We start from the raw sequence: 13898 nt of genomic DNA, 5'->3' as shown, positions 1-13898 counted from the left end.
TGTGGCGTTAAAATACGCTGGTCTGAAAGCGGCCTTACAGGTACAGTAAACACCGCGCGGCCGCTTTCACTGTGACATGGCCTCCATTATCTGCATAATTACACTCTCCTACAAGCAGATATCTTGGTGTTTGTCAGTGACCGCAGCCCCGGTCACATCACACCGAGCCCCGCCACTGCTTCACCTCACATTCCTGCAGACAATGTCAGCGCCGGGCACTGCCCTCAACAAAGATGGCGGACCGCGTCTTTCCTGAGGGTTTTTTTAAGGTGTTTTTTTTTTCTTTTTTATCGAGCGGATGTAGGCGGATGTTCTTGGCCTCCATTCTCTAAAGCACCGCAACTTTCGTGAGGAGGGAGACATGAGAACGGGAAGCTGCGGGGCCTGACTCTGGGAGGTAAGCGACGGGAGAGGCCGGGGTGGCGGCCTAGTAGCACACCGTGAGGGAAGCGGCGGCCGGGGGGGGAGCCGCACACGGAGGCCTAGTGGCATCCACTGCTGCTGGGAGGCCAGTTGTCACACGCCGGCCTAGTAGTGACTGCTGGTAAACAAGGCGGTACTGGTGGCCCCTGCGGCGGTGGCCCTCAGCTGGATCCACCCTGCGGTTACCACAGCAGTGTCTACTGATATCCCCCATAACCAGGGCCGAGGATATACCTGGACGGGGGCACGGGACAATGGGGGCAGCAGTGTCCAATATAATGTTTTAGGTTTTTTTTGTCTTTCTCTTTTTTTTTTGTAGACTTTGTGTTTATTGAATGCTTCGCGATATAACTGCGCCGCGGCGACGTGTAAAGTCTAGCGCTACACCGCGTGTGTCAGACAAGACCTGCGACCAAAAACACTTGCATGCCTTCTTGGCAAAAATGGCACTCGTGGTCCTGTGACCATCCGCCAGAAATCCGGTTTTGTAGCTTCTGCAGCGCTTGTGGTAATGTAAGGTCAGAGGTCGCTGCATGACCCCTGTGACAGTCATCGGTGCGCACCAGCTCGCTAACAAAGATGTCACCGTAGGAGGCTCTACCCGCACGACCGCAGAGCGCTATGTAGCTCCGCAACATTGCGCTGACACCAATGCAGGTTGGGTTCAGTGACCGTGCCAGCGCTATACGGCCATATGTCCTCGCGTGGCCGTGTAGCGCTAGTGTAAAGGTTTATACATGGGGCGGGGCTAACAGTCCAGTCTTGTCTATAACTGACCGGTAAGGGCCGGTTATTCACGCGTACATTTATTTTTCCCCATAAACTAATGGTCTGTGTGTGTAAACGAAAAATTACGCACCAAAACCGCCCATTAAAGTCACTGGGTGCGTGCAAAAAAGAATGCACATGCGGCATACGTATGCGCTCCGGTCTCCTTTTTGCGCACCCATTGACTAAGGGCTAATGACCACGGTCAGATTTCTGTCTCGTTTTCCACCACAGAAATTCCGCAGCGTGAAAAAAAAGCGGCATGCCCAATTTGCCACGGGAATGTGCGTAGTCGGCTTCCATTGTAGTCAGTGGAAGCCGGCGGAGGTATCAAGTGAAGACGCTGTACTTCATGTGTGTGCCGGGACGCGTACAGTGGATGCAGAGTGGTGAGTATGGGGGCTTTGGGGGGCGCCGTGGTAACCTACGCTGCGATTATTTTCTTTCACTCGTGGAGGGAAACTGCAGCATGTTCTATTCCAGTGCGGGTTCTACGTCATTGCAGATAAGACTGCGGACGAGTACGCAGGGGTCACCGGCCGGGCACAGGGTCGCACCCCGCTGCGGGATCCGACCCGGGCGTGTGCATCCGACCTTACAGGGATGACTTGTTGGTAAAATTATGCCTGACGGATCGTTGCGGTGCTTCTACACAGAAACGAGTGATTGGACGTGCGATTAGCGGAGGTCGTTCCCACTCGCAGTAAGCGGGCAGTCCTTCATAGGGGCGGTCTGTTTACACAGTGCGATGCGTCCAGTTGTCTGCCTGCACCGACTGGCCGCTGAACTAGGAGCCACGGCTTCTCCAGTCGGTGCAGCATCTGCACTGAGCGACAAGTGGATCGCGAAAATCTAAACTATAATCGTTCCGTATAAACGCCCTTAAATTACGTCACTTGTACGCTGTTCTGTATTTTGACGCATGTGAGAAACTGATTCCACGCAGCTGGTCAGCGGGCTCAGATGTGCGGACACATCGCTGCTGCAGGCGTGTAAACAGCCCGGCGGGAGGATTGGAGGAACGCTGGTGAAGATCACTAATTATTGGATTCTTCAACACTTCTCTGCAGTTAAAAAATATATAAACACTTTGGCCGACCCCGTCCTGTTGGGGGCGCTATTACACTCGGGTAATATTACTAATTGCCAGGCTGCACCTCCCTGCAGGTGGGTTACCCCAGGATACTACATGGGGGGGTAATGCTGTGATCTCACCCCCGTTCAGGTAACCATGGCCCTGCTTCTAGGGGTACCTGCTCCGTTACAGGGGTGTGCATATATGTATATAGTGGAGGGCTGGTCGGCTGCATGTATGGGCTATAGGATCTGGCTGACACATGCAAGGCCAGTCCTATTCCTTCCTGTGGGTGACATGCAGTAAGCTGCAAGGATGCATGCGACTGTTTCTATAGTGGTAGTTATAGACATCGCATGTGACTGCCAGGAAGTGTCATCTAGTAATATCCACAGTACAGCAGGCAGAAGTCTGCAGCGTGCTGGCCCATGTGTAGATGAAATTCTGTTTTTATTCTTTTCCACTTATTCAGCCCACAGATATTTTTGCTAGTTTCTTAGCATGGACTCCGCAGCGGCGATCTGCCACAAACCCTCCATGTGTGACTAGGCAGGGACCGCTATAAAACGCTTCACGCCAGTTTCTGGCATAAAGTCACCGTTTAGTGGGAGGCTCACCTGTGCGAAAACGCTGCGACTTCTTGTATTTTACCACCATCATTATCCTGAAAAGGGGGCACGACTTGTTAGGAGGCGGTGGGATATAGTGCTGGTAGGGGACATAAGAGGGGGGCGGGTGATGCGTTTACACCCGCCCACTCCTGCGATCCTGTGGTACCCCCCTCTGAAGGAGGAACGCAGATCTGTGTTTTCTGTCCATAGATTTGTATGGATGAAAAGATGCACAAAAATTGGAGCGTCCTGCTGATTTCTGGATCTGCTGCATGGCCAGAAAGCGCTGTGTTCTCATCTTTTGCGCTGAAATCCATCATGAATCCACGGCCAGCCTGCAAGAAAATCCCCATGTAAAACCCGCGGGGCCCATCTACACGGATGTATTTTGCGTCTGTTTTACTGCACCTATTTAATGACATTGGTGTATTCAGATGCGTTTCACACCAACTGAGGTGCGTGTAGAAAGGATAGGAAAAAAATACATGTGCCCTATTGTGGTCTGTCGTTGTGGAGCAAAACTGGCCATTAAAATCCATAAAAGTTCTGGGCTTTGTATTCTGCCGCGGATGCACTGATAGATTCATGTCAGATCTACCTACGGCAAATTTAACTTTTTTAAATTTTTATTTTGAAAGATTAAGCGCCAGTGCCTATTAACCAGATCGGTGCTGGCCTGCCGGGCCGTCACACAGATCGTCTCCTTCCCTGCTCACATAGTGAGACGTGCTGCCATAAACTTATTATTTGTACCACGTAATAGATGCAACCATCAGACAGACGGACATCTGGTGATTGGTGGCCCAGTTATCTGGTGACTCTTGGGGTTGTTTGCTGCTATCCTCTATGGAAGTTGTTTTTGCTCCTTAATTGTGATTTCACGTTCTAGCAGCAAAAAAACCGTCTGCAGCCAGACGCGGGCTATAGGTCAGCAGGAAATACGAAGCACACAATGGGATTTTGTTTTCCTCACTGGTTTTGCCTCTTTGGGCCCAATAACGTTGTGCAGCGAGCTCCGGGTTTGGCTGGTTTTCAGCCATTATCTATATAGTGAGTGACGAAAAAAAATTACAAAGCATTTTGGCGTTTTGGCGCTTTCTGCAAATGCGGCCCTCCTGGTATGGTGGATTGTTTATTCTATATACTTCTCTATAGGAAAAAAAGCCCATGTGTGCAACAAGCAGCCCAAACAATTCTTGCGCCATTTCAGTGGGTTTTCCCCATGACCGTGGTAGATACTGGTGGCTCCATCACGTCTACCGCCAGCTAATGGCCGGCTCTATCGCTGCTAGAGTCCTGGGAGCGGAGGGCATTGCAGTGTTTTACGGCTTGTCCTAGAACGGCTCATAAATCCCTGCAGTAAAATCCGTGGATCGCAGCGGGATTTACCGTGGATTTTGCAACAGATTCACTTTGCATTTTACTCCCCACATGGAAAGGGGTGAAAATCCGCAACATGAATGGACGCGCTGCGGACACTTATTTATTTAACCAGTGCGTTAGATCTGTCACAGGAATGGCCTCTTCTGTTTGCTTCTATTTTATGGTTTGTCCGTTAGTCACGTTTGTCTGTTCCTTTTTGCAGATGCTCTATAAAAAAATCTCAATCAGGAGCAGACAGACGCCTATCTGTTCAGCTCCGTCACCCAGTGGCTATGAGGGCTCGTTCAGATGCCCTTATTATGCCCATATGTTATAATACAGATCACAATCGCACCTTCCAAGTCTATGGAATCATTAAAGAGCAGGGACTATACATGTTAGGTCTCCGCTTAGTTTTATGCATGAAGGCAGGAGACGCTCTAAGGCCGGGGTCACACAGGGCGGATTTGCTGTGGAAATCTTGCGGTTTTGCTGCAGCGAAAAAACGCAGCAAAAATGCAGCTCCAAAACCCGCAGCACTTAGCCATGGGTTTTAGAGCATCTTCGCCGCATGCTTTTCCATTGCAGCCGGTTCTCCCATAGAGAGGGGCGAGGCTGCATGGGGGGGGGGGGGTTGACTTGCTGGTCCTTGTGGGGTTTTTTTGCACGTGAAAAACTGAATGCTCGCACGCACAAAAAATGCGCACTCCCTAAATACACACGTGTGCGTGCAGTGAAAATGGTGGCTTTTTTTTCTGCATATGGCTGTGTGAACCAGCCCTAGAGGTGGGCTCACAAATTGCTGATTTACCGCAGAGTCTTTTGTGGAGTTCGGTACAAATTGGCAGCAAATCGGGAACTTGTAAGCGTAACCCAATAGAAAAATAAAGGGGCCTTTCTGGTTTCTGTTGTTTTTTTTTTTTCCAGTTCTCAATGGAAACTTCTGAGCTTCAGTAAACGGAGCCGATTTTGCATTTAGCGGCTTCTTTGACAGAACAGCAAAATGGAAAAGCCGCTTATGTGAACAAGTCGTTGAGCGCTTGTTACCCAAAACCGCGTTCGTGCAGTTGGTGTAACCGGTAACCTAATGGTGATTCTGGTAACTATCTGATCAGTGGAGGAAGGTTTGACCCCGGGGACCCCAACTGATGCTGAAAGTAAGGGTCCCTGAATGAACGGAGGTGGTCGTCCAGAGATAAATAAGCACTGGCGCTCCTTACGTTTCCTCTTCCCTCCTTGTAGTTTATGGCCATCCTGCGGCACCATGTCAGTATGTGTGCTGATACATGGCAGCTATCTGAGGGCTTGGAGAAGCGTCTTACCCATCTGGTCGTGGCGTTAGAACATCCACCTTTTATATATTAGTTGTGTTTTTGTTTTGTTTTCTGTAATTCTGGTTTCTGCAGGGTTGTTGCCCTATGGCCTCTAGTTGCGCAGTAAGTTGTCTGGTATCAGCGGCGGTCCTTGCAGCGCGGGGTATTGGCTCAGTGTCTTGTAGTATATGTCCCGCACAGAATATATAGTATTAGTTCTCCGGGACGTCTGCTCTCATCTACTTCCTCTTGTCTGCAGTAAACAACCTGCTCCACTTTGTCCGCAGCTCTCATAGCCACACTTCCACATTGATGATGCCTTCCTAGTTATGGAGGTGCCTGCAGCACTCGGGGGTCAGCTAGTTTATACTAGCCGCCAGGGCCGAGGAAACCTAACGCGTGCCATATAAAATCCATGTAGTGTGCCATGTTGGGGTGCCCCTACCTGCAGCAGTCATATTACACCTGGCCAATAACCGTGCAGCATAACAAACCACCATGGTTCTCAAAGCTGATCAACGTGCCAAAAGACTATGGGGGGAGGAGGGGGATGCATAATAACATTTACGCCAGAATTAGAGTCTCAAATCTAGGCACAAGTCCAAATTATGCAAAACGTTGTGACTTCAGCTTTTTACACTGCCTTTGCCATTTTTGTAAATGGGGCCGTGGCCAGTCATAGTATATACTAAATTCATCATGGCTTACACCTGAAACTAATGCAGATTTACAACAGGCTTGATCTGCCGTAGATTTCTGAAAGTGGTGCACAACTCGCTCAGGATGCACCAAGATTAAGAGGCTTGTGCTGCTTATTACCTTTGGCGCATCTTTGGGGACACTTATCTAACTGTTCAGTAAATAGAAGCCATTGATTTTAATGGGTTATTTCACATCTGCATATTTTTCAAGCAATTTTTATGTGTTTTAGGGAAAAAAAACCTGCATGTCTAAAGGCTTTCAACATGGGCCGACAGTAATTGGGACAACTGTAAGGGCTCATGTCCACGGGCAAAATATGATTTAAGATCCGCAGCGGATCTCCCGCATGCGGATCCGCATCCCATAGGGATGCATTGACCACCCGCGGGTAGATAAATACCCGCGGATCGTCAATAAAAGGGATTTAAAAAAAAATGGAGCATGGAAAAATCCGGACCATGCTCCATTTTCGTGCGGGTCTCCCGCGGGGACGGCTCCCGCGGGCTTCTATTGAAGCCTATGGAAGCCGTCCGGATCCGCGGGAGACCTAAAATAGGAATTTAAAGTATTTACCATCCGGCGCGGGCGGGGAAGGTCAGCTGTTCCTCACGGCCGCATCTTCCTTGCTTCGGCTCGGCGGATGTGCCCGGCGCATGCGCGCGGCACGTCGGCGACGAGCCGGCGACGTGCCGCCGGCGTCAGAAATTCATCCGCCGGCCGAAAATGAAGATCCGGCCGTGAGGAACAGCTGATCTTCTCCGCCCGCGCCGGATGGTAAATACTTTTAAATTCTTATTTTAGGCGCTCATGTCCGCGGGGCAGGAGGGACCCGCTGCAGATTCTACATGTAGAATCTGCAGCGGATCTGATTTTCCCCGTGGACATGAGGCCTAAGAGTGCTAATGTCCCCGCTAAGGTCGTCGGCCCTCGTGCAGAGTGTTTACACTAAGTCCTGCCACCGGCCCGCAGGCCTCTCGCTCAGCGCTTCACCTCCTGTGGGAAGCGCTGAGAGGGGAGCTTTTACACAGGATGAGAAGCCAGCAGGGGTTTATTTAATAATTTTTTTCTAATTGAGCGATAATCGTTGTGTAAATGGGCTTTTATTTCTGTCTACGAAGCACCAAGAAAGGCTGTCAAAGTAAATTTGTGCATCTGAAACAATGGCCCGTTCTGCAATTCTTGTTTTAAGCATCTAAATAAGCGGTGGACTTATGCTTGCCAAAATTTGTGGGGAATGGGTGAATTTATTTATTTTTTATCATTTATTTTTTTGTCTGTGATTATGCTGCATATTCAGATTGAAAGCGTACATTCATGTGAATGAGCCAATGATAAATGTCCTCCATGGGCTTCAGCATAAATCTGTTGGCATACATTCCACAGCTGCATGGCACCTCTGTGAAGGTCTGACTACTGGAGCCTCCATGGAGCCCCCCGGATAAATGGAGCAGTTGGTGTTACCCTTCTACAGTGATTGTGTATGGAGATGGCTGCACCCAGCTACCTGACTCCCATAAGACTGAAGGGTGGTCGTCCCCTGCTGCAATCACCTGGGATACTTGGGGTTTTCCCTCATTCTTGTGATTGAACACTTATCACCTACTTGGTCATTGGAAACCCAATACTTGCAGGGTACATTATCTTAGGATCCTCTTACAAGGAGCGAGAAATCTGTAGAACGAGTCAATGATGGCAGAGTAATGCTTTAAAATGCCGACACCTAACGTGCAGATAATTACCTTTTTCCCTCGTTCGCTGGATCGTTGGCCGTTCATCGGAATCTGAATGGGAACGACTACATGATCGCTTTTTATACGTAATGACTTGAAAACAACTAAACTATTTGTCCTTATGGCGGCAGCGTTATTGCTGCTCGGGGTGGTTTATGCTTCCTGTGATTGGTTCCTTCCTGCTGATCACTAGCACTTGATTGGTTCAGGAAGGAACTGGTGAAGATGATCACATGAAATCATTGATGGGACCCATATTTACGTCTTCGGTGGTCCGGCACTTCTCCCCCCTAGATTACGGCCTTCCTCCTGGGAATGGGGGTCTGATTGCTGCATTCCCACTTTGGGTGGGGGAGCCTATTCTCTGAGGAAGCAGCTTATTGCTGCTGTTCCTCATGGACCCACATATAGCAACATTGATGCTTTGGGAGGGGGGCATTAAAATCCTCTGCTACAATGTTGCCATCCAGGGCTGCATGTTTCAGGTACGGATGTTACTTTGATCACTCCTGTGCCGCAGGGATTCTCCGCTCGTGGCATTCCTGCAGCATAGGAGTCTGTCATCCGGCAGAAACCAGCAGCTTCTGATGCAGATTATTGAAGCACCCGGACCAGGGCTATTAATTACAGCTGTATCTGGGAACCTACCGAAGGGGGGCTATAAATATACAGTAGCTGTGCTGACTGGTGCACTGCAGTATATTTACATCATGCAGTCAAGAAAGGGTTAAGAGCATTCCCATTTTGGCCAGTTGTAGTTACGATGGCATACTCTACTGTGCCCAGCGGTTGTGTTACCAGACAATAAATGGGCTCTGCTACGCTTTTCTTTAATTCCTATAGAAGTGAATGGGTACGGAAACGGCGTGGTACAGTATAGCTTTACCCGCAGCACCAGAGTTATGGGGACTGAATGGCACAGCTTGTGCATGGTTTCCATAATTCCTGACCACCATTGGGTACCACATACCGGTGATTCAGGGGTAGACTGACTTGGTACTTAAGGCAGGTGCCGGTCCCACAGGTGGGGTCCATGTAGAGCAGGTTTTTATATACAGATATGCCCCATTGGTCTCACATGGGAATACCCGTGGAAGTCCTGGCTCAGCCATCAGTATGGCGTCTCTGGTGTTGGGTACTCTGCACTTTCATCTGTCCTAACGGCCTGCTTACAACAATCCCCGGTGGCCCATCTGTCTCCCCCTCTCCATTTGGATGCCTCTTTGGCATCAGGTAAGCCCCGACGGAGGTGTTTACTCTCCACGCCGCCCGTTTGCTCGCTGCTTGACCCGGCGCGTTGTTTTCTGGTCTGTGTGCTGAAAGAAGTTTCCAGAGAGATAAGAATTTGCGTAGTATTTATGCAGCGCACAAAACAAACATTCTGCAATCTGCTGTGTTTCCACTCTGATGGCGATCAAAACAGGTTGGCATCGTGGCAGTGCCACCAGGTACAGGAGGGAGGTAGTGGCATGGTGAAATCTGCCATCATGTAGTCTCTCTTCTGCTTCCCCCTTTTGCCATGCTCTGGTTTTGCATGCAGCGTGTGATCTTTGCTCCATTCACAGAGCTGGCACATGGGAAATGAACGTGTGCCAGGGCAGTAGCAGTGCTGGGTTAGCTGGCATATAGCATGGCGTTGCACTATGGATGATGGTGACTTTCTCCTTTTGCAGTAGTAGTTTTTCCTCCTTTCTCCTGTTTTTTGTACACAGCTGAGTCACACAATTCGACGGGGGATTTCCAACAAATAATTAATCTGGATGGAAATATTTAGCTTGGAATGGTAGAAAAGCCCGGCTGCATTGTATAACTACATGCATGTATCTGCAGCGCTCGCTAACAATGGGCCGGCCCGTGCCAACTAAGTCGTCAGTGTAGGTTGTGACTGTCGCGGAGGGCTTCATCTTTGGGCACGTTCAGTGTATTACCAGTCTGCCCTCTCATGCCACCTGATGCCAGCACACGGGTACAAAGCTGCCCAATTTTCTGTTAAAACTTTATTTTCAGCAGATCGTTAGTTTGCATCTTGATTTGACAAAAATGACATGTATTATGGAGTAGTATGGATATGTAGTTCAGCACCCATGCTTAACCCTTTCCAATCCACTGTCTGATGCCTGAAGACATGATTCAAGGCTGTACAGCTCCGATGTTGGAAGACATCCATCGGGGTTCTAATACTGTATATTGCCAGCCTCACTGCTGTCGGAGCCTATCCAATGTGTCACCTCATGCAGTACTGCCTTTAGCCAGCAGATAGCGCTGTTATATAACAGCAGAAAGAGTAAGCCCCCTAGGAAAACCAGGATACAAATTGGATTGGAAAGGGTTAAAAATGTGGCACATGTCATATTACATTGTCGTCAGAGGCTGCATAGAAAGCACCATGTGACGGTACATGAAGTGCTACCATTCTGTGGTACGGGACCATAGAGACGTGGTATGGATGCCCTGCACACAGCATTGAGTCTTGAAGGGGGAATTAAAGTGACCCATAATGGGTATATATTACCCGCAGCTGTTTGGCTGATCCATTAGTTTCGGGCCCTGGTCTTGTCCCTCCAAGATGACTGCAGCAATTTACTAACCACCTAATGGGCAGTTGGATTTGGCTAGAGTTGACCACATGAGCAGCTACAGCCAATCAGAGCTGGTATAATTCCCCAGTAGCCTAACTCTAACTATATAGTGTGTAGGTTAGGTAGTCTGACAATTGAGTTGGCCATATTGGATGGGCAAAAGCAACACACGGAAGTCAGCAGATGGCGAAGGCCTTCAAGTAACGGCCGCCCTCTGCTCCCAGGACAGACGTTTGTGATGAAACTAGAGTTTTGTTAATGCCCCTTTTACACAGCCCAACGATCGGGCACAAACCTTCATACGAATGTTGGCTTGCTCAGTCTTGCTGTGAAGCTACACCAGATGAATGAGCTGGCTCATCAGCTGATCAAATCCTTTACGTAGCTAAAGGCAATCCGTCTCTCGGCAGCGCATCTCCCCATGTAAATGGGCTGGGTCTGCCGCCAAGTATAATCATCAAATGAGCCATCCTTCATCTCCAGTGCAGATTGCATCGGCCTGTGTAGAGGCAGTTTAAATGAGACCCAATCTCGGTGACTGGCGGTTGTGACATGTCTCAGGTGGAGTTGTGCAAAATGATCATTGGGGTATGTTCAGATGGCGGTTTATGGTACAGATTTCATGCCAAATCCACATTATAGAGTTGGGAGGGACCTCCAGGGTCATCGGGTCCAGCCCCCTCCCCCATCTCAATGGTGGATCACTATATCATCCCAGAAAGATATTTTTCCAGCCTTTTGTTTGAAGACTTCCATTGAAGAACTCGAGACCTCCTGTGGTAACCTGTTCCACTCATTGATCACCCTCACTGTCTAATATCTAATCTGTGTCCCCTCCCTTTCAGTTTCATCCCATTGCTTCTAGTCTTTCCTTGTACAAATGAGAATAGGGCTGATCCCTCTGCACTGTGACAGCCCTTCAGATATTTGTAGACCGCTATTAAGTCTCCTCTCAGCCTTCTTTTTTTGCGAGCTAAACATTCGCAGATCCTTTAAAGGAGATGTCCCGAGGCAGCAAGTGGGTCTATACACTTCTGTATGGCCATAATAATGCACTTTGTAATGTACATTGTGCATTAATTATGAGCCATACAGAAGTTATAAAAAGTTTTATACTTACCTGCTCCGTTGCTGGCGTCCCCGTCTCCATGGTGCCGACTAATTTTCGCCCTCCGATGGCCAAATTAGCCGCGCTTGCGCAGTCCGGGTCTTCTCCTCTTCTCTATGGGGCTCCGTGTAGCTCCGTGTAGCTCCGCCCCGTCACGTGCCGATTCCAGCCAATCAGGAGGCTGGAATCGGCAATGGACCGCACAGAAGCCCTGCGGTCCATGAAGATAGAGGATCCCGGCGGCCATCTTCAGCAGGTGAGTATGAAGACGCCGGACCGCCGGGATTCAGGTAAGCGCTGTGCGGGTGGTTTTTTTAACCCCTGCATCGGGGTTGTCTCGCGCCGAACGGGGGGGGGGTTTAAAAAAAAAAAAAACCCGTTTCGGCGCGGGACATCTCCTTTAACCGTTCCTCATAGGACATGATTTGCAGACCGCTCATCATCCTGGTAACTGTTCTCTGAATTTGCTCCAGTTTGTCGAGGTCTTCCTTAAAGGAGATGTCCCGAGGCAGCAAGTGGGTCTATACACTTCTGTATGGCCATAATAATGCACTTTGTAATATACATTGTGCATTAATTATGAGCCATACAGAAGTTATAAAAAGTTTTTTACTTACCTGCTCCGTTGCTGGCGTCCTCGTCTCCATGGTGCCGACTAATTTTTGGCCTCCGATGGCCAAATTAGCCGCGCTTGCGCAGTCCGGGTCTTCTGCTTTCTTCTATGGAGCCTTTCGTGCAGGATGCCGGCTCCGTGTAGCTCCGCCCCGTCACGTGCCGATTCCAGCCAATCAGGAGGCTGGAATCGGCAGTGGACCGCACAGAAGAGCTGCGGTCCACGAAGATAGAGGATCCCGGCGGCCATCTTCAGCGGTAAGTATTGAAGTCACCGGACCGCCGGGATTCAGGTAAGCACTGTGCGGGTGGTTTTTTTAACCCCTGCATCGGGGTTGTCTCGCGCCGAACGGGGGGGGGGTTTAAAAAAAAAAAAACCCGTTTCGGCGCGGGACATCTCCTTTAAATTGGGGTGCCCAGAACTGGAAATGCTATTCCCAATGAGGTCTAAATAAGGAAGAGTAGAGGGGGATAATTACCTCACATGATCTACACTCCAGAATTATTTGCCTTTTTGACTGCTGCATCACATTGTTGACTCATTTTCAGTCTATGATCTATTAGTATACCCAAGTCTCTTTCACATGTGCTGTGCCTTAGCCCAATTCCTCACATTTTGTGTGTTCCTTCGTTTTTCTTGCCCAGATGTAGGACTTTGTATTTCTCCTTGTTAAATACCATTCTGTTAGTCGCTGCCCACTGTGCAAGCTTCTCTAGATCTTTTTGAATACTCTCTTCCCTAGTGTTAGCTATTAGAGATGAGCGAGCGTACTCGCTAAAGCAAACTACTTGAGCGAGTAGTGCCTTATGCGAGGACCTGCCCGCTCGTCTCTAAAGATTCGAGTGCCGGCGGGGGAGAGCGGTGAGTTGCGGGAGTGAGCAGGGAGGAGTGGGAGAGAGTGAGGGAGAGATCTCCCCCGCCCCCTCCCCGGAACCCAAATCTTTAGAGACCAGCCGGCAGGTTCACTCATAAGCCACTACTCACTCGAGTAGTTAGCCTTAGTGAGTATGCTCGCTCATCTCTATTAGCTATCCCTCCTAGCTTTGTCGTCGGCAAATTTGATCAGTTTTCAATCATTATTTTTAGTTTCACATCCTACTCATTTAAATGGGAATCCAGGTTGCAGAATGTAAGCTACATGTAAATTAACATGGATTTGCATTGTAAATTCTGCACACAGACTTTGGCCGTCTTAAAGGGTATCGTCGCATTCAGATTCACGGCAAGATTTGCAGCTTAGCTGTTGATTTCTGCCACAGTTTTTGAGAAGGAATCTGTGCCGAAAAATTTGCCTTCGATTCCACTCTGTGTACTTCTTAGATTTACTATGTTTGTTTTCCCAGTTTTTTCTTTCCTGTGAAAAACTGACAAAAGAATCTGCCGCTCTTCCCTCTGTCCATCATGGGGAATAATGTACATGTGTGACCCAGCTGCACCCGTAGGTTTGGGGAGAGGGTGATAAACGGATGTAGAAGCCTCCACTAAGGGAGTTGGGGTGCGTTGGTGAACATATTGGTCAGTTTGGTCTGGGTGCCTGTTGGGGTCTCTGCAGAGGAACGGGAACCGCTCTATTGATGGAGCGTCCGGAGCTGTGGACCCCAACCTCTACCTGCT

At 49.2% G+C, this 13898-nt stretch overlaps 1 protein-coding gene across 1 annotated transcript in view; it reads left to right on the top strand.

The window, feature by feature from the left end:
• Positions 1-253: 253 nt before the first annotated feature.
• The window catches only part of AKT2 (AKT serine/threonine kinase 2), a 35317-nt gene continuing 21672 nt past the window's right edge, over positions 254-13898 (top strand). The window contains exon 1 of the mRNA XM_066581190.1: positions 254-397. The gene's annotated coding sequence lies outside the window, so the exon portion shown is untranslated. The remainder of the gene's footprint in view (positions 398-13898) is intronic.

Source organism: Eleutherodactylus coqui, chromosome 10, assembly GCF_035609145.1.
Source record: "Eleutherodactylus coqui strain aEleCoq1 chromosome 10, aEleCoq1.hap1, whole genome shotgun sequence".
Lineage (NCBI taxonomy): Eukaryota > Metazoa > Chordata > Amphibia > Anura > Eleutherodactylidae > Eleutherodactylus > Eleutherodactylus coqui.
The sequence above is the reverse complement of the archived record's forward strand: the minus strand, read 5'-3'. Positions and strand labels throughout refer to the sequence as shown.